Raw genomic sequence first — 22,755 nt, forward strand, 5'->3', positions numbered from 1 at the left:
ACGACAGTATGGAATGGTAGCAGAGGCAAGTGTGTGAATTTAAATGGTATCATGATGTTTTGGTTTATCTTAAGTATGTTATTGTTCAATCCCAAGCGACTTCGACCGTGGAATGATTGTTGGTGCCAAACATCCAGTGAGCGGATGTTCTGTGGAAGAAAACACCTTGTTAATAAGAGAGGTTAAATTAGAATATTCAGATTCTTTCTAGCTGATAGAAGGCCTAAGAGAGCTCAAACAACCACTCTTTACAACAGTGATGTACAGAAGGGCATCTCTGAATACACAACAGGTTCCATTCATATCAACTAAGAACAAGAAGGTGAGGCTATAGTTGGCACGGGATCACCAAAACTGGAAAACTAAAGATTAAAAAAAAAACGTCGCCTGGTCAGAAGAATCTCGATTTTTGCTGCGATATGCAGATGGTAGGATCAGAATTTTGTGTACACAGCATGAATCCATGGATCCATCCTGCCTATATCAATGGTGCAGGATAGTTGTGGTGGTGTAATGGTGTGGGGAATGCTTTCTTAGAAAACATTATAACCCTTTATATCAAATGAGCATCATGTGAACGCCACAGCATACCTACACATTGTTGCTGAACATGTGCATCCCCTTAAGATCACTGTCTACCCACTTTCCAGTGGCTATTTCCAGCAGGATAAAGTGCCATGTCACAAAGCATTTATCATCTCAAACTGTTCTACGAACATGAGAGTGACTCCAGTGTTTTCTATTGCCTGTACAGTCCCCAGATCTCGATCCAGTAGAGCAGCTTTGAGATGATATGGAATAGAATGTTCACAGAATGAATATGTGGTCAACATGGACCAAAATCCGAATAGAATATTTCAGGCTGTTCTGGAGACAAAAGCGGTTCCTACCCCTTAATAGATAGGTGTACCTAATAATGCGGCCATTAAGTGTATATACAAAGTCAAAATACGGTGTTCATTTCCAACAAACAAGAGTGAACAGAGTACATAAAATAAAACTGATTTCACGACATTACAGCATTTTATTATCGAACTGATAATTAACTTAAAAAACTGCTTAACTGTAACCATCCATCACGTTCATCAGTGTCTCATTAAATAATATATTAATCAAAATTATGATTAAAATATTAATGTCATAAAGAATAATCAACTAAACAAAGTTAGTGTTTCTAACGATTACTTTTGATTTTTCCAACTACCTAATGAAACCTTTACATAGGTCTCCTGATTCTTAAGAACACAGACCAATGTTTTACTGAAACATATATATGTTATAATGTTATATAATATGTTATAATGTTATATAATATGTTACACCATCAATAAAACTCTTCTTTGTAGTTATACATCATTATTTGCTTCTCTGTTATTTTAAACAAACTTGATAGAATTATGAAATTTATTGTTTTAAATGATTTGCCAATGCTGTTAGTGCATTTTTAAACTCTGAAGTAAGGCTATTGTAGAGTTGAGAAAAAAATTATAGGTAAATAATACAGTGTTTTTTATAGCAAAGCCCCATCAGGCTATGTGCTGCGTCCACCGAGAGCAATCGAACCCCTCATTTCAGGGTTGTAACTCTGTAAACTGACTGTTGTACCAGTGGAGAAAAAAACCGTATAATAGACTGTTGTGCCGGTAGGGAGAAAGAGCGTATAATAGACAGATTATTTTACCTTCTGGTTTTTGGACATTATAAATGAATGTTGTGTTAAACTGATAATGTCAAAAATAGTTACGAACTAACAAAAAAGTTCAACATATGATGATAATTACATATATGTAATGTTTAAAACATTATTGGACAGTAAGTAAATATATCAGCATATATTAGATTAAATTATACACATAAAATTCGTTCTGTGATAATATAAAAGTATCAATAAATAATCATATAATTTTAATATTTATGTACAAAAATATATTTCTCACGATTAATTTTAAGTATAAAACATTTTTTTTATTTATGCACGATTATGATAATTATAAATATTTAGTTATGATGCGTTAACAAAATATTTTGAAAACAGTGAAGAAAATTGGATATATTTAGAGATAGTGGTGAACGTGTTTCTATTGTATCAAAGATATCTATGAAGCTGGAACAATTACCAGTGTTAACTTTTACCTCACACAGTGTAGTTTATCCATGATTTAATAATGTCTCCACATATAAATAATAAAACAGCATTGAGAGGTAGCTATCAACCAGCAATATCTTAAATAGCTTTGTGGATCTGTTGAAGACTATTATTAGTCTTCCTAGTCTTATCTAGGAAATGATAAATGGGTGCAAGATCTAATGTTCCTTACTTGTATTATGATTTATCTACAAACTTTTAACTTGGCACTCCAGGAAAGGATAAGATTGTTTCTGATCTTACTCAGACAATTTTCATCTTTCAAAATAAAATTAGACTTTTAAAAGAGACATATTGTCAAGACACTTCAGTTACTTCCCAATCGCAAAATGAGAGTAAATACATTACTTGATATTGAAATAAAAGACATCAAATTGGAAGAATACAATGATAAATTACAAGAACTGCTGCATAATTTGCTAGAAAGGTTTGAGGACTTGCAGGAGCTAAAGCCCTTCTTCGCCTTTCTTGTAAATCCGTTCATGCTTGATGTGGTCAGTGATGATTGTCCAATTGTCGAACATCTTGTTACAGAATCATCTGCTGTGGAAATGGAACTAATAAAAATACAGGAGGACCTGGGTCACAAGATGATCCATAAATCCCATTCTACAACAGCGTTCTGGAAGCAAGTTCCAGAAATAAAATATCCTGAACAGAAAAAAAAACAGTGTGCGACTCATCTCATTTTCAGCACAACATACTGCTGTGAATCACTGTATCCTGTAATGAAGCTTGTGAAGTCAAAGCATCGTGCGATCCTTACAAATCAATACCTGACGGACCTAATTCGTAAAGACTTGACAACATAACAGCCGGAATTAACAGTTTAAAAATACATACACGGATAAATATTATTACGTACATGTATTTATTAACATTTATATAAAATTTATGTAACAATATGTACATGTAACAATAAAAGGTGTGTATAATATTTCTTCATGTCTTGCGGCTCTCAAACATCTGAAGATTATTGTATGTGGTTCTTACGTTAAGCAAGTTTGGCCACCCTGGCATAAAAGGTAATGGGTTGTAGAGATTTTCTATGTTGAAATATACCGAAGCCATGGTTAACTTAAATTGCGTAATACTAACACGAATCCTTGTAAGAAATTCAAACAAACGCTTCACATAATTCTAAAGAAGTATTGTATCTTTATATTTTTATATGATAATTTGTAAACGTCACTATCATTAGACAAAGGCCATAATTTAGATTCCTTAAATTGTAAAACAAACAAAGAATTATTAATATATCTTTAAATCGTTTAATGAATATGGCATTAATTTAGTTGCCATTGTATTTTCGAACCTTTCAATGTTTCGAGAAGTTATTTATCATACACTGCATCATCTCTCTAAGTCAGACATGTCCTCATCACGTGCCTGAAAACACATTTGTATATATTCCATGAATTAATAATAAACCCTTAAAAAAACATGTTCCATTTAGTACAAGAATATCACAACAAACAACCAACTGTACATATTTCAAATTTATTAATCATATACGTTCCGTTTCTCAACAATACGTTTAAGTACAAATAAAACATTAATTATAACTTTCTTCACTAACACTAGAGCACATAATATATGCAAAAATAAAAATAACTTAGTACAAAATAGATCTAGGGACTAGCTGAGTTCCAATGTAGTGTAACCATACTAAAAAACACCAAATACATTTGCGTCAAATATCCCTCTTCATTGTTCGGTATCATTATACAAATATGTCAGCTTCTCTTGTTTCTTCCATCTTCCCTACTGGTTGACACATAAAGTTGAGATATTTCTTTGGAGTTCCAAAGTCATTTAATAATATAATAGATCAAAATTTGAACATCAATATCCAAGTATTTTATAAAGTATTGTAAAGATAACACGAGTAGGATGGGGTTAAGAAAGATAACTGGTTCTGTTATGTGAGTTAGATTGTAATTTCAGTATCACAAATAATACAAAACATGTTTGTCTCGCTATCAGTTAAAAGCACAAACCATTAAGTTCTAAGGATTGTAGTTACATGTTAAAGAGTTTCATAGATAACCTTAACGAAACAATATAAAATTGAGTGTTTAAGACACTCCACGAGGCTTTACGTATGGATAAAATAGTCATAGTTTAATGTACATAGCTTGGAAAGAATAAATTACTTCATCTTATGTAGAGCGGTAGTCATGATGTAGCGGTCCTCTCTGGTTGTTGTGAAGCGATGACGCCATTGATCTGGTCTCCTACCATAAGAGTTCTTCTCCTGGTTTCATCATTAAAGTCGATTGATGACGCTTAGTGACACACCGACGCTCTGTGCTATCCTGCTATAGTTCTGGCGATCTTCTAGCATCTGGAACGCCCTGCCTACCTCGTTCTCTGTAAAATGGCACCTGACTAATTGGGTACACAAGATGAAGGTACACGCCAACAAAACGAGCAGCAAAAGATCCATGTTGGTGTGTGTTTCGAAAATTAATGACAAATGCGTGGTTTCACGTTACAGCCTTATATCGGGAACATTGAGTTGTATTTTTCTTGAGTAAGGTGAGATCAGTTGGAGTTGCTTCAAACTTCACTTGCAACCTGAAATGTTCTTCATAAATAAATTTAGTTATGACAAGAGTAAACTGAAATATGTACTTCGTCCTTTAATTTTAGAGTACTATGTACTTGTAATAAACAGATACTTTTTCTTACGGAATGTGTGTCTTGTAACTATAAAACCTTTAAAAGTGGAAGATTGGAGACGCCGGGTATCGATCCCGGTACCTCTCACATGCTAAGCGAGCGCTCTACCACTTGAGCTACGTCCCCCTGTCTTAAACTTTAATGGTACTATACTTAATTAAAACAAATATCGAGTTTTTTTTTTTTTAACGTTTAAAGTGTATTAGAACTGGTTTAGCAAGTGATACGAAAGTTTGTCAGTAAGTAAACCTCGGGTTAGGTAACACCCAGACAAGCCCTATTTCACGTACAGGTTTCTACTGTATCGTTTCGTGATTCACTTAATACTATAAAAACTTTATAAAATATCTGAAGTAATAAAACACATAACGTCTCTTTCTTCACTCAAAATACGATCGGTTTATTTTGAAACAAAGTTATGAGTATAATGATAAAAGTGAGTTAATATAAAATAAAAGAATATTTCTGTCACATAAAACCAACATTTCAAAGTTGTAAGTAAATGTTATGTTTTTTATGCAGCATATCTTCATCTTTATTAACATATCTTTATATGTGTTAATCGATTAACAACTACCGGGACGCGAGTTCACGTCCTGTCACCGATGGTGCTCAACTTTACAGCTGTGAGAGCGTTATAACGTGATGGTTAATTTTATTATTTGTTGCTAAAACTAAATCGAGATGTTGTTGTATCGTCTATCATTTCAAATTAGTAATAGTTAACACAGGTAACACCCAAATGGCTCCAAACCAACACACAAATTATATCTTATTTTGCCATATATCTGCTAACTTCATGAACATGAATGATAAGTCTCTGTTAAATAACAGTTAAAGAAAAACACAGAGGTGTCTTACAGTAGAAGAAAGACAAAAACATATCAGAAAACTTCGTGAGGAAATATAACCACTTAGATCTGTTGTACAGACTTATTTGGCTGGTCTCCCAGAAGTTCATATACCTTTCTGTTGTATATGGTCACTCTTTTATTTATGAACATGGTTTGTCTTCTATATTTTCTTCAATAACATATAAATGATAAAGTTTTATGTTCTAAATAAGGCTCTTAGTTTTAAACCTCTGTGAATAATTTACAGTTTAATACATATATCAATCTGATATGAGACATCATACCATTAGAATGTATTAAATCTAACAATAATTTAGTTTTGTTATAGTTGTAGAAAATTTGTTATATAACATAAATCAGAAAAGTAAAATCACAGGGGCAACATTAACCACGAGAATTTAATCAGCCTTTGTAACAATCCTGATGTTATTACAACAGTTAAATCGTCAACGGTTTCAAAAAACATTGTATAGAAATGTCTATAAAGATGGTGATAGTTATGTAGCTTATACTTGGCCTGGAATGTTTTAACATATTAGTTAGATGGTATGTTTCTGGAGTTACAACGCTAAAATCAGGGTTGGATTCCCTCAGTGTAAAAATATGTATCGCAAATAAAATAAATACATAATTCAATAATGCTAAGATTTGTTCAATAACAAAAAAATAGTGAAATAAATAAAGAGTTTTGTTCTCCATTCACTATTCTTTTTTTTTTCTTCCTATGCTATTCAGTTAATTCGCAATTTTCTTATGAAAACTTTTGTCACTAAAACAGCTTTAATTACTAAGTTTTAAATACAAATGAAGGAGCCAGAAAATAATTTGGTATAAAATCACCCCAGCTTTTAAGTTAGCAGATGATTTAATAAATGTAATAACGTCTGGATTATTAAAAAAACACTAAATGCTAAATTATATTCTAGAAATAATTATATAATATAGATTTATGAATCAGTAACAAACTTTGAAAGATTTAAAAGGTTTTAACAATTCTCAAGAACTTAAAAATAAATACATAATTCAAACATCAAAAACTTTCCTATGGTAGAGACTTGAACCACGTTTAATTAGATGACAGTTGTAGTATACCACTGTGCTTTATATTTACCAGTTCAGTCTTATAGGTAGGGTATAAACACAATACATAAAATGGTCAAAACATGTCATGAAAATGACAGTAAGTATGTGTATTGTTTGTAACGAAATACAAGCATACTTACCTTAAATACATACAACGTATTTACTTAGGAAAATAAATAGAAAGCATAACAGAAAACCCAAACAACAACAACAAAATATTCCACACCAAGTATGAAACACGACCTAACAAACATCAATATAACTCAACGAACTTATTTTATTACCTGCAATAACAACAGGATCTTAACACTGTAACTGCGCGCGTACGTATCTGTGCTAACCATCCCTAATTTAGCAGTGTAAGATTAGAGGGAAGGTAGTGAGCCATGAACTCTTGGGATACTCTTTTACCAACGAATAATGGGATTTACTGTCACATTATAACGCTCCCACGGCTGAAAGGGCGAACATGTTCTCCAGGATTCGAACCCGCGACCCTCCAATAACGAGTCCAACGCCTTAACTTACCTGGCCATACGGTGCCCTTTATGTATATATGTTTTTTTCTGTACATATGTAATGGTTTTATCTCACATCTTTGATAAGTGTAATGAAAGAAAAGTAAAAGAAGCACTCGCTTAGCCTGTGAGAAGTACCGGGACCGATACCCGAAGTCTCCAAGTAATTGTTTCCCACATGTTCTTAGGTTATGGAACTTACTGTATGTGAAGTCTCCAAGTGCACATTGTTTTCTACGTGTTCTTTAGTTTATGGACTTGCTACACATGATGAATTCTGGTAGTCAGGTCCACAGAGTCTCTATATTTGAACTGGTAACTCAAACAAAACCTCTATTACATGCACATGATCTATTGTTTTTCTTGTAGATAAATGTTCAATAAATATTTTTTTCATCATGTAAATAATTTTTTTAACGTCAATAAAACATTTATTGTGTCAACAATCTGTCTCTACTCCATTATTTAGGAAACCGAATGTTTCAAAGTTTAAGATAATATTTGGTCTTTCATATTTGGACTCGTCTGTTTTTCTGCATAAAATGTATAGAACGTGCACATCAAGAACATAAAAATGATGGGTCTTCGTTCATATATACAGGTGAGAAGATTAAGACCCTCGCCACAAATATGTTTTTGATATTGTGTCAGGTAAAGGTCGGCACAGATTTTACTGCGTTTCTTTGTGTATTATAATTCATCGATAGGCATTCCTTAATGCTTTAGGAAGCAATTTATGGACCATAATCTCTTATGCTAAGCCTTTATGTTATGAAGAAATAGTGGAGGCGTATTAAAACTTTATTCTTTAACATCCGAGTCAAAACAGGTCAAACACCAAAGATAATTTTTTTGATAAACTTACGATATTTATAATAAAATTTTGTCGTGTTCTTAACCTGAACTTATTTATTGGCTACAATAACAATTGAAATTATATTAGAATTTTAAACATAATAAACAGCCATAGATATAATGTGGAAGTTATAACCCGGAATTCTACCATTAGAATATTAAACATAACGATCACTGCCCCTCATGTCTTAACGCGGAGCTCTACGAACATATGTCTTTTAAGTGTTCACAAGTACGTAGACAAAGGACATATTGTAGTGAATTATAGATTTGATGTACACGTGCTATTGAACGTAATATCGACGTTATTTTCAAAACGGTATCGTGTGGATTTTGTTATTGTTGTAACGTATTGTTTATAAAACAATGTATACGATTTGATTAACAAGAACGAAAAACTTTTCAAAAATGTATCATGTGAACGTCCTCAGATTTTCAGTCCCACAAAGTTTTGTATTCGTTTAATTATCAAATGTCATGTAGTAAGACACCCACACATAAATGAGACGAAGTTTTCCAGCTTCAGAAGTTATTTGGATTAGATTCACATTTGATAAGAAAATTTGCATTAATTTGTGTACAGTACTCTTCACTTTGAAGTTGGGCTCAAAGCTATACAAGGGTTATCCGTGCTCTACCCAACACGAGTATCGAACCCCAGTTAATGTCGTTGTTAAGTCCGCAGACATACCTCTGTGTCACTGTAGGTCAATGATATTTAAATCTATATATTGTTCTGATTGAGTTATTATCAATTTTAGTTGATTTTATTTGTATAGTTTTAATTGTGGTTTATATTAATAAGCAAGAGGGAATCCTCAATAGCCGTGCCACTTTAAATTTTTTTCAGATAAGATTACATTAAATTCACATGCGACACATCTTTCTTAATTTTAATAGCTGTTTTGTTTGCCAGTAATACCAAGAGCGAATCTCACGTATAGTCATGTGAAAACTTTAGGATACCCTATGAAAGCCTGTGTACTTTTGTAACATTTCTGAATATATAGATATTTAATTTCAATTTCAACAATACTGAGAAATTATAGAAATATAACTAAACAATTAAAACCAAAGAAAAGACTTTTCAAGATCTACTGTAAATGCAAATCTACAAAAATGCATATTCTATCTGAGAAAAAAGTTCGGACACCATACCAACTAGTCATGGTAAACGAATAGCCCAAGAGTTGGCGGTGGGTAGTGATAACTAGCTGGATTAGCCGTCACATTATAACGCTCCCACGGCTTAAAGGGTGAACATGTTTGGTGTGACAGGGATTAGATTCACTAGGCCTTGTGAAAAGATTGGTTTGTTTTAAATCTCGCGCAAAGCTACTCGAGGGCTATCTGCGCTAGTCGTCATTAATTTAGCAAAGTAAGACTAGAGGAATAATAATGGTAAAATATTTCACTTCCTGGCTGCCTGTACATTTCTACAAGTAGTAAATGGAAGATTGTGCCCAGTGGCACAGCGGCAGTCTGCTGACTTATAAGCTGGGTTTTATTCACGTGGTGGACAGAGCATAGATAGTCTATTGTGTACCTGTGTGCTAAGAGAGTTGATTAAAGTTATATCCATATTAGTGAACATCATTCAGAGTTCATTGTTTTACCACGGTAACATTTCCATGTGTAAACATAACACATTAATCTTTTCAACAAACACGCCTGAAAGGTATTATGTGAGTAGAACTTTTATTTATTTTGTTCATTAGTTATAATGGTTAATTACACGTGATTTAAGAACGTGCCAGTAACGTAATGAAGTACCTACCCAACAGACTTTTAAGATCTACGTGAATGCGTGAATAGTGTCTTGTTTAGGTTAAATGTGATGAAGTAACCACTAGGGGTCCAATGATAATAAGTTTTTTTCCCAAAGATCTGCTTCACTAGGGTATGTAATGCTATAACAAGTATGTATTACGTCAGGACGTAACACTTTTATTTGTTGTTGTAATTTGCCGTTCCATAGTATTGTAGCAGTCTTTCATTTTGAGGTTTGCCGTTACTATTTATTATTTCAAGGTCAATAATCATGGCTCGGTACCTCAATACGCCATGTTGGAAAGGGTACGGAAAAACATATTACATATGGATCGTTACAGGACCCATGATTACGGCTCTCATAGTATGTAGTTTATTTTCTTATGTGCTAATCTCTTCCTTCTGCATTACACTCATGTTTCTTTTATAAAATAAAATAAAACAAAACATTTCTGTGTTTTAACATACACTTAGAAGTTCTCTTGACAAGTGGTTACAATCTTTAGTGTTTTAGTGGCAAAGAAAGGAAGTCGACGTCTTAATGTGAATTATTACAGATATTACAAAGCATTCAATCGAAAAGTTATTAAAACTCTTTATATCGAAGACGTTGACATTGAGTTACCTTTATACACGTGTATTTGAAGAATAAATAATCCTGGACAAAAAATTCATTTAATGATTGTTTTAGTGGCGCTTTCAGCAGCTCAAGTAACCTTAATTATTTGAAAATGTATTCTACAACTAAATACTCCTGTATTTTTTCACGGAAATTTCTTTATGTAGAAATCCAAAGATCTTTTAAACACCTTAGAAGTGATTAGAACTACGATAAACATTTCTGTACGGATATTTTAATAACGTATAAAATATAAATAAGAATATCTATCTTATGTTTACACAAGTGTCAATTGTTGTTTTTTATCATTCTACTGGTTCTTTTAGTGGTGGTATTTTTAATATTTCTTCAGCCATTCCCTGCTCTGTAATCAATAAAAAATATTGCTTAGATTGATAGAATATCGATATAAAATACACATCAAAACCTTCTTTTAAAAACTATTTCTACGAGGATATAGAGGCCCGGCATGGCCAGGTGGTTAAGGCACTCGATTCGTAATCCGAAAGTTGCGAGTTCAAATCCTCTTCACTCCAAACATGCTCTTTTTCAGCCGTGGGGCATTATAAAGTGGTAGTCAATCCTACTATTCGTTGGTAAAGAATAGCCTAAGATTTGGCGATGACTACCTGCCTTCCCTTCAGTCTTACACACTAAATGAGGGACGTCTAACGCATAAACCTCGTGAAGCTTTGCACGAAATTCAAAAACAAACAAACAAACCAAAATACGGACGTCATTTTTATATGGATAGATACAAAAGTCATGATTTGGGATACATAGAGATGACTATTAATGGATCAATTAAACCAAATTATTTGAATATTTATTATATAACTAGCAGAGAATGTGGTATATCTTCAAATTTTCTAGTGTCTTTAATATTTTACAAATACTTTTGAGTTTTCTTCGTTTAACTTACCCCTCGTTATTTGTTTCTTTGAATGTTGTATATTAGCCTCTTCCCGAAAGTACATCGATTTGTTTTTGAGTTTTGTGCAAAGCTACACGAGAACTATCTACTTTAGCCGTCCCTAATTTAGCAGTTAATGACCAGATGGAAGGGAGTTAGTTATCACTATCCACCGCTACTATTTTACCAACAAATAATGGGATTGACCGTCTATTATAACATCCCAATGGTGAAAGGGCGAGCATGTATGGTGTGACAGGGATTCAAACTCGCGACTGTCAGATTACGAGTCGAGTGCCTTAACCACCTGGCCATGCTGGCCTCATTTTGGTTTGACAGGAGAAGTACACCAGACTTTTGTCCAATTTAATAGTGTATGACTCATTATATGAAAACATAGAACCATATTAGGTTTCTATTATTTATCTATTAAGTACAAACATAAGCTTAAAATATATGGGGACAAAAAATTTGTTCTAAACATGGAGAAAAGCATGATAATATAGGAACAAAAGAAACTCGACTCAAACAACTACAAGTTGGTGTATATATAAATACTTTACGTTGGTTCTCATACACTTTCTCGCTCCATTTACTACGATATCTATATTCATATGCACACATATACATATGTGCATAGATGTAGATGGTCGGGAGTTTGAATGCCTATGTTGTTGGTTGTTGTTTTCAGGAAAACACTATCTTCTTAATCCACGTTGTACGAATATTGGAGACGAAGCTACGTAAGAACAATTCCACAGAAACCACGCATGTCAGGTAGATATTAGTGTTTGTTTTAATCAGAATCTCAGAGTTGGTAAAACTATTTTGAAATTCGAAAACAAATAAACAAAGAGTGAGTATACGAATCTATAAAACTATGAGAAAATTAGAAAATATTTGCATAATTAACGAAATATTTGCCTTTCTCACTTTATGAGCAATTGTATTTTTTAAGAGTAGTAACATATAAATTCAAAATGTTCTGGTGCTTGGAATTATTTAGGTTTTATTGGTTACTTCAACGACCACTCCTCAACATATTTTCCACCTGAAACGTATCCGAGCATTGATGATAAACCAATAAACAGTTTCAGGTTTGTTTTGTTTTCTTTTAACCAACAGCTTATCATTCGAATGTACATCTATCTATCAGAATCCCAGATGTTGAGAGATTTATAGATTGAGTATTCTTTAAAAAATTAACTCTCTACTATAAAATTTATATCACGCTGTGACTGTTATACAAGTTTAAATATTAAAATAATTAGATAGAGCTTCCAGGATTTATCAGAGTTTTCAAAATTAATCTGTAAAATAAAAAATCAGACGTAGCCTCAGAATCACTAGAAATAAAACGACAATCCACGAAATATCTTAGTGATTTTATTCATTTGAAATGTAAAAGCTTTCCAAATGAAAATAAATGTTAGAATAGAACAAATAACTGTTTTACAGGAAAGCCATCAAAGCTACTGCGCTTCTTTTCCCTTTGCTTGGAATCACTCATCTTCTCTTCTGCATCAATCTTACTGATCAACTAGAGAGGGCGTACATGATCACTAATGCCTTATTGCAGTCCTCACAAGTAAGTCTTTCAAGTCTAATTTTATATGAACAGGAAAAACAAAAAATGTGGGTAAGATTCTTACTGACCATAAATCTTATATCTTCACATCGCTTCCAGGTTCTTGACAGTGTTGGATATTAAACTTACGTTCCATACAGTTACCATTATTTTGAATCTCACATACTTTATAAAACCAGTTCTCTTCGCCCGAAGCGACACTCAGCGGGAAATATAATATTTTCCAACTCTTTTCTCCTCTTTTGACAAGCTCACATCCAAGTTGATGAAACATTTATTGAGTCTTACTGTTTCAGTCTAGTAGGGAAATCTTCGTGCTGTGAAGCATTACTCTTAGTGTTGAAATACTTTAAAAGGAGCTCCCAGTGGCATAGCGGTATGTCTGCAAACTTATACTGCTAAAACTCGGCTTTCGACACGCGTGGTGGGCAGAGCACAAATAGCCACTTGTGTAGCTTTGTACTTAATAACAAATAACAACAAGTTTAAGAGGAGTTGTTTATGATATAACACAGTATTGTTTAACAGAATATTTATTAATCATTTCTCTGATACAGCAATGTAAGTATAACCACAACTGTCTGGCTACAATTCTTAGGCCTCCTGAACTGACTAAAAGAATAACAGTAGGAAATTATCATTATTTACAAGTTTAATGTGACTTAAGTCAAATTATTTACTGATAAACTAACTCGATGTAAAATCTGTTTCAAGTTAGATCTAAACCAACACTATGAACTCATTTCAGATACGTAATATTATTGCTCGACAGGTAGGCTAAATGGCCATATGAGAAACTCCATAACGTTCAGGCATAACTATCGCTAACTTAGAAACTAATGACTGAAGTAATGATCACCACTGACAAGCACTCACTGCCTTTACATCTACTCTTACCGAAGTAGCGAGATTGACTGTCACGGTTATAACTTTCAACAGATGAAAGTTGAGAGTATCTTCAGCGGGCTACTGTGGCTCAAATTCTGAACTACTGGTATGCAGCCCTGCAAGTCAATCACTACAAATACACCCAGCTTATTTAGTTTTATAATACAGAATAATGCGATTAAACACATCAGAGTAAACATCAGATTTCATAATTCTTGAACACTTTTTTTGGTAAGATAAGTAGAGACGCAGTTCTTATAAAATAAACAATACAAACTACCTCGTTTCAATATCCAAGTTCCAGTTCTTCGTCAGCGAATTAGTTTTTTTTTTTTAACTGTATTCGAACCTATCTGTTATTAGAGCCTACAACCGAAACTAAACTAAGGACAATGTGAATTTTACTAGAAAAATACTATGTCTGTTAAATACTGAACATGGGTAATATGGCTAACAAATAATTGTTAATTGCAGCATTAGGCGATCTATCATTTAATCGTTTTCTTTAAGAGTCTCCTAGATCAGGCGTTTCACTCGCAGTCTGAAGGTCGCCAGTTCTAATTCCCTTCCCACTAACCGTGTTCGCCCTTTCAACCGTAAGGGCCTTATAATTGATGGTGACTCACACTATTTGTTGGTAGAAGAGTAACCCAAGAGTTGGCGGTGGGTGCTAATAACTAGCTGCCTTTTCTCCAGTTTTTATTACTAAATTAGGAACGGCTAGCACAGATAGTTCTCGTGTAGCTTTACACGAAATTAATAACAAACAAACAATTAACAGAGTCTTTCAAAATTTAATTGTCTCCAAACCATACTATCCAGAGGACTTAATAGCAGTTGTCTACCACAGAAAAGGACAAGTCGTGCAAAAATACGTATCGTAGACGCAGATAAGTATCATATCTTTACTAATGCTCAGAGTTCAAGCTGTTGAAGTTTAATGGCTAGTAGTGTATGATTTCATTCATCGCATTTCACCCTTAATTATATCAGTGATACAGTAAAAATATAGAACAAACCGTATAAGCAGCTTTATTGATAATTTTTAGAAGTTCTTCTAACAATGCAAATATTTTCAATAAGCCTGCATTTTTGTCCACCGAAAAACGTAATGGTACCTATAGTCAATGAGGGGTTGAATATTCACATTCATGTTAGAAATAGATGAGCCATTCGATGTGAAGTTCAATTCAAAACTTATGACCAAATATTTTCCAATAAAGTAACGAACACTGCTCTATATAACAATAGATATCGTTAATTCCTGATGTCTGGCCGAAAAACGTAATGGTACCTATAATCCAATACCTAATATTTGGTTGAATATTCACAATTTTTCAGTTTCAAAACACTACATTTTTCTGAATATGATATATACATGTATCTTTTATAAACACCATTTAGTTCGAAGTATCAGCAGATACTATCGTAACGAAATGATTTCTTACCCGATTAGTTTTAATAAAGTGATCATTCCAGCGCGCCATCTTACGGCAATCCCAATCATTGGTTAAAGTGTGGTCGTTGCCTCTCACGTACATCTGCTACCTATCTAACGGCTATGATACTACGCTCATTGACGCCACTCATCCTAAAGTGTCGCCCTTTCACGACACTGTGGTACCTCTGCGCGAGTTAATCGAACCTGAAGAATATTTTGAGAGAAAAGGTCAGAATCCTTAAGATTAAGTTCCGTCAATGGAAGAGTATTACATTTTTAGTAAAGAAACCGAACGTGTCCTCTGTATATGCGTTATCTGTTGCTAGTATTATAAACTACAAATCGAGAATTTTATATGCAAAAACGGCTCGTTTGGGTTGAGAAAATATTTTACATAGAAGAGCGAACAACGTTTCGACCTTCTTCGGTCATCGTCAGGTTCACAAAGAAAGGGGTTGTGTAACTGAGTGTCGGAATATAGAGCGGTGTTAGATGTTTGAATATATAATTTTATTTATTTTATTATATTAATATAGGTATAAAGGCGTTCCTTTATATTGGTTTATTTTGGGTTTAAGTTGTTGTACAAGTAAGGCTTCTTTAATTTTGCGTTTGTTTATGTTTGTTTCTTTATTTAGTATTTGAGTGTTTTCTATGGTTATGTGTTTATCCCTTGTGTTTATTTGACTTGCAGTGTTCGAAAACGTGTGAAGGTGACTTTTATGTTCTTTGAATCTGGTTTCCATTTTCTACTTGTTTCTCAATATAGAAGTCGTGGCAGTTATCACATTGTAATTTGTAAATAATGTTTGTGTGGTGTTTGTCAGTGTAGTTTTTATAGTATAGACCTCAGTTTTGTGTCTGGTTTTGAATAAATTTGGAATTAACTGGAATGTCATATTTTGTTACTAATTTTTGCCAAATGTTGGTTATTTGTTTGATGATGTCAGGAATATATGGTATGCAGCAGTATATGGTTTCGTGATTTTTGATTCGTGAGATATATTTACTTTAGTTGGTTGATTTTGCTTTCTGTCTAGGTGTATGCGTATAATGTTTTCTACGGTTTGTGGGGAAACTTATTGATGTTGATGAAGTATTGTTTTATTTTGTCTAATTCATCGTTAATTTTATCTGGTGTGCATAGTTTTATGGCTGTGTTTATTTGGTTTCTTAGTATGTTGAGTTTTGTTTTGTTTCATGTGCTGAGTTCCAAGGAATGTATAGTCCAGTATGAGTGATTTTTTCGGTGGATTTCTGTTTTGAATTGTGTGTCGGTTCTTGTAATTTTGAGGTTTACAAATGATATTTGATTGCTTTCTTCCTGTTCACATGTGAAGTTAATGTTGGGATGTATAGAGTTAATGTGATTGAAAAAATTAAGTATGTGTTTTGTAGATTTGAATCCACAATCGTGTCATCTAGATCTGGTGATACTGGGTTGCCCATGCTTAGGTCATTTGTTTGTATATAGTTTTGTTGAACATGAAGTTTGTCTTTATCATGGTGAATTTTATTAGGGTTGCTAACTGGTTACTGGGAATTTCTATGGTTCGGTTAGGGTCTCGGATATAGAGTTCTAAGGCTATCTTGCAGGCTTCAGTGGTTGGAACTTCTGTAAAGAGGGATATAACATCGAAACTGGCCATTAAGGCTTTATGATTAAGTTGATTTAGATTAGACTTGAAATTAAAAGAGTCTTTGATGAATGAGCTGGCTGATGTTACATATTTGGAGAATGCCCATGTTATGTATTTACCAGGATTGTAATTAAACGATTCATATATGGACATTATTGGTCGTAATGGACAATCTGGTTTATGAGGTTTGGGGATGCCGTATCTCGACATCACTGAAATCGAGAATTATCTTTTAAAAACTTGTAGATAGGTGTGTGATATATTGTCTAATCGTGTAAGAAATCTAGACACAATTTACAACAGGTTGCAAAACAAGGTACTACTCTTAGCCTTGTAATATATCTTTCTGCACATGAACATCTTGAGTAGTACTTCAACAGTTAAACAGAAGACTGTAGATATGGAACATTTGTGAAGAAATTAACAAATAGACTGTATATCAACTAGTGTAAATTTATATTATGTTCTTTGTTATGAACAACGTTAACATGGTCGTTTATATTATTTTAAATCATATGTTAGATTCTATAGAGATTATTTGATGTTTCTAGATGTGATTTTCTGTGTGCCGTTTATATTCATGTACATTTGTAGTTGGATTGTTGTTCTAATGTATGAGCTGATATTTATACAGTTGATGGTAGATTCCAGTGCATCAGCTGATTTTTATACAGCTAGGTATAGGTTCCAATATATATATGCTGGTATCCATACGGCTAGTTTCAGTTTTCAATGTGTCAGCTGATATTCATACAACTGACGGTAGGTTCCAGTATATTAGCTCATACCCATACAGTTATTTATAAGTTCCAGTGTATTAACTGATACCCATATAGGTTCCAGTATATCAGCTGGTATTCATCACGTTGATGGTAAATCCCAGTGCGTCACAAGACTTTCATACAGTTAGCTACAGGTTGGAGTGTGCCAACTGATATCCATATAGTTGGTTGTAGGTTCGAATATTCTATTTGATAGCCATGTTACTAGATATAGGTTTAAGTGTGTTAGTTGATGTTCATGTAGCAAGATAAATATCGGTGTTTATATATTTTTGAATGCTGGTTACTATTTCGATTTTGTGATTTTGTCTGTCTGAAAACTACTTCCCACTTCTGGTGCTAGAAAAACCAAACGTGGCAGGTGAACTCGGGGTGACCCGGGGAATATTCTTATGATTTCTAGCATAGCTCTTTCACTCTTATTTATTTCAAACGTCAAAGAAATTTAAAACGCACCTGGAAAATCCTTCAGGTATGGTGAGAGTCTATAAATGGTATTAAAATTTATTCAGGTCGCTTAACTATTCTGGTATCATATCGGCATTTTCACAGATTTTCTTTCCAATAGAAGCCCACTTGAGATAGCTATAGATATAATTATGGATAATGGAGGAATGTGATCTGTACCCTGGGACCTCTGTCAAACATGAAGGGGCATTTTAACCTATAGCTGTGGAAGTTGTTAGATAAAGTTGGATCTGAGTTCCTATGAGTCATATTTAATAGCATAGCATGTCTTCTAGGTTGTACTATTCGTGAAGTTAGGAAAACACGTAGGTTCAAGAAGTGTTGGAACAAAGTATTGTTTGACTCCTCTGTTAAATATTCGGTAATATAATAGAGTTTAATAAGTGTAGTTAACTAGTAGCATTGAGATGTCACAAAACCATCAAGTGGACAGTTACGTTTGAAAGTTCTACTTGTTTTATAAGAAATAAGTTATGTTTCCATTTCAGTTCACGGGTTGTTCTAAACTTGAGGTTCACAATTTCCGTAGTAACAAAAGTTGTCGACTATTAAATTAAATGATGAACAATTAGTTTATTTTCTAATGGTTGTAAATAATTTTCGAGCTTTAAATATATATGTATAATTAAAAGTTATGTAAAGTTTTAAAATATATAAAAATGTGTTTTTAAACTGAGTAAGATTTTGTTTTCCAAAACTAAAGATATAATGTTACCAATAAGAGTATTTTAAGACCAGTAAATAAATTATATTTCCCCACTTGTAGCAGGTTTTCAATACAACAAACCAAAATAAAAACAAGTCCATTTTCCGTTGCCCGGCATGACCAGGTGGTTAAGGCACTCAACGCGTAATCAAGGGTTTATCATCACACTAAACGTGCTCGCCCTTCCATCCGTGGGGCGTTATAATGTTACGGTAAATCCCACTATTCTTTGATAAAATAATAGTCCAAGAGTTGGTGGAAGGTGGTGATGACTAACTGCCTTTTCTCTAGTCTTACACTGCTAAATTAGGGACGGCCAGCGTAGATATCTCTCGTGCTTTGCGCGAAAATAAAACAAACGAAACCATTTATCTGTGAGATAAATTAAGAAAGACTTATAGTGCTAGAAATTGGGTTTCGATACCTGGGGTGAGCGGAGCACAGACAGCCATTTGTGTAGCTCTGTGCATATTGTGTGTGATTTTCTTTTCTTATAAAAGCCACGTTGAGCTATCTGGTGCGTCCACCGAGTGGAATCGAACCATTAATTTTAGCGTTGTAAATCCATAGACTTACCGCTGTACCAGCATGGGACCTTGTATAGTAACAAACATAACAACATTTTTATACATTAAACGAACTGGAAAAACAATACTATGTATTACAACAGACACAATAATTTGCTCAAGAGACTAACATTGTTCACTAGTGGCTCAGCAGAAAGTTTAACAGCTTCCGATGTTAAATTTAGTGTTCAATCCCAGAAACTGTAGCGCAACGTCACCGTTTTATTTTTCTTCTTATCTTAAGACCCCGCTAGTACAGCGGTAAGTCTATAGATTTACAACGCTAAAATCAGGGTTCGATTCCCATCGGTGGGCTCAGCAGATAGCCCGATGTGGCTATGCTATAAGTGAAACACATTCTCATTTTAAAACGTAAGCTGAATTTAATAACAATTTAATTTCGTTAACACCAGATTATATATTTATTATCTTTTTTTCAAAAAATAGTTATTTTGTTACGCATGTTATTTACTGATATTGACATACATGCATTCCACTCTTGAGCACTTTAGCAGCATATGAGTTCGGAGTTTTCCACTAACATAAAGGGTACTCCCCACCAAACTTTTCTAAGCTCGCCAGCTTCATGTTTCAGATAAATAATAAAATATTAAAATGTGTATTTGTTTTTGTGTGGCTTAAAACAGATCTAGTACTGGGAAAGTTGTTGAAAGTTATATTAACCCTTTTTCTGAGGGCAACTGAACTTGGAAATGAGTTACAATACTTTCAAAACTAAAAAACGGGTCATTTATATTTAGTTCACACCCAAAGTTAAGCACCTTTATAATCGAACTTTTAGAGTCCCAGAGAAGAACTTTGTATCTTTGTGACCCACATGAATACTGATAAAGCTCTTTCATACCACGCAGCACACACACACTGTCACTCTCTCACAGGAGCTGGTGTCAGACACCGTGTGATCGTTCCGGCTCAAGAATTGTTGAAATATTTATTTTCGTTCGTCACATGGTTATTAAGACACACGAATATGTCAATAATAAACGTAATAAGATATATTTTACAAGTATAGTGTGTATTTAAAACTTACACATTTTCAAAAAAAATATTTTTTTTAGTTATACGTGTCAAAAGAACAACAGTCATCATGAAACACAGAACTATTAATACTGGTTGCAAACTATTGTTGCTAAAACCAAAATATTTTATATATAGTATATTGTATATATTGTTCTATTTGTTGCTTTATTCTTTACTCCTTAATTTAAAGAACGTTGAATTGTGTGTTATTCCAATGTGCGCATTCAATATATTACTCATGTCGGCAGTCTCAAATAAATAGTGCTTCATATAGTCAAAATGGTCTCACAGAAATTGAAATTCAGTTTTGAAAATGTAGGTACCCTGACGGTGACGTTACACATCTAAAATTTGGAAGGACTATTGCAGAACTTAGTACCACACTACTGCCTTCTGTTGAATATTAAGCCTTAATACGTTATAAACTCGGACAATTCTTCTAGTACCAATACTAGCTGTTGATCTCACTGGTTTTATGTTGTTGTTTTCTCAAAACTGTCCTACAGTAAGTTAATTAACAAATACTTATCGTGTAGAAGTGTAGACCAAATAAGTTTCATCCGAAAGAGAGTGATTGTTGTTGAATTGTTGTTGTAAAGCACTAAACCTCTGTGTTATACTGAGTTGTAATAATATGTCAATTATCGTAAAGAAAATGTCGAGATTTTTCTTATATAGTGTGATCACGTGTGTATGGAATGGGAAGTCAGTAGGGTTCTTGTTGTATTGTCTATTAATATAAATATGTTGGAAAACCTAGCTGATTTTATGTTATATAACTATATAGTTGTTATTACATAACTGTACTACTTGTATACTAGTAAGGAGCTCAACTAATATAACAGGCGTCATTTTTCTTTGCTAATTATCGTTTAAAGTGTAAAGAAAATGTGTATTTTACAGTTGTCAAATTGTAAATGTTATCAATGTTTAATATGAAAATATATAAGAAATATCATATTTATTTAATTGTAATTTTTAATATGTTAAATCAAGTTTATTTTGCGTTTAAAAATTATACACTTTTTATTATTAGTTACATTTGAAGTTTTCTTTCTGTTTCATGTAATCGATACAATGTGTAAAACAATAATCAGTGATGAAGAAACCCACTTGTTGAGAAATTTATATGCAAAACGGCTCGTTTGGGCTGAAAAAACTACATAGAAGAGCGAACGTTTCGACCTTCTTCGGTCATCGTCAGGTTCACAAAGAAAGAGGTAACTGACCGGAAGCTGACCACATGTTTGAAAGGGGTTGTGTAACTGTGTGTCGAAATGTAGAGGGCGGTTGTTGCTCTTCTATGTAAAGTGTTTTCAGCCCAAACGAGCTTTTGCATATAATAACTCTCTCTCTAAGATCCAACTGAAGTGGTTCTCAAGATTACTTTCCCTGGCCTCCAAACCTACAGTTGTAAGATATCCTTGGTGGATGGAAGAGCTAACACTAATTTCGATTTGTCTTATTGCTTTGTGGTAAGTTATGTTATCTTAGATAAGTATGTGGAACAGGGATGAGAGAGCATCTGACCTCAATACCCAATTATCTTTTAATTGAATAGTAGGGTTAGATATTTGAAAATGTCAAGTGTGTTCAGTGCCCCTTTGAGTTAATTTGTGAAAACACTAATATGAACCTAGTAAAGCTGAATATGTGTAATTAACCTTACAAATGAGGTAAAAAACTTTTCAGTTAGTTAACACTTCTAACGAAACTTAAAATGGTGATTTATCAAATGTTTTTGTAGATCTGTTTGTTTACGAAAAACCAACAAAAACACAGCTATTTAGAGTTAATCTTTAATGGTATTGTTTACATAGAAAACTGAAATAAATAAATCGCGTTTTTATTTATTATTATTTTATTATTGTTTAACGTTCTTTGTTGCTTCTGCAACGTGAATGAAAAGCCAGGGGCAAATGGAATGCCCTTAAAACCGCGTCCTCGGGTCTTGTGGTGTTTTTGCCTATACAAAGCTAGAAGACCAAGAGCTTGTAACTGAAAAGATCACCCCAGGGAATTAGACATTTTGGAAGCTGTTTCAATGATCCCGAGTGTGAGAAGGCCCCGACAAATAAGTTTAATAAAGGAGAAAACTAATATGGTGTTAAAGGAAAATCAAACAGAACCAACCATCCTTGCAGTGTAAATGAAAATCACTCAGTAGAAAAAAAAGAAAACAGAAAGAACAA

The 22,755-nt window shown here is 33.4% G+C and overlaps 1 protein-coding gene and 1 non-coding gene across 2 annotated transcripts in view; one reads left to right on the forward strand and one right to left on the reverse strand.

The window, feature by feature from the left end:
* The window catches only part of LOC143251934 (dynein axonemal heavy chain 7-like), a 557,556-nt gene that overhangs the window by 171,313 nt on the left and 363,488 nt on the right, over window positions 1-22,755 (forward strand). The window lies entirely within an intron of this gene.
* TRNAA-AGC (transfer RNA alanine (anticodon AGC)) lies at window positions 4,885-4,957 on the reverse strand. Its single transcript has one exon. It is a non-coding gene; the product is annotated as a tRNA-Ala (tRNA).

The sequence above is a fragment of the Tachypleus tridentatus genome, chromosome 6, assembly GCF_004210375.1.
Source record: "Tachypleus tridentatus isolate NWPU-2018 chromosome 6, ASM421037v1, whole genome shotgun sequence".
NCBI classification, from domain to species: domain Eukaryota; kingdom Metazoa; phylum Arthropoda; class Merostomata; order Xiphosura; family Limulidae; genus Tachypleus; species Tachypleus tridentatus.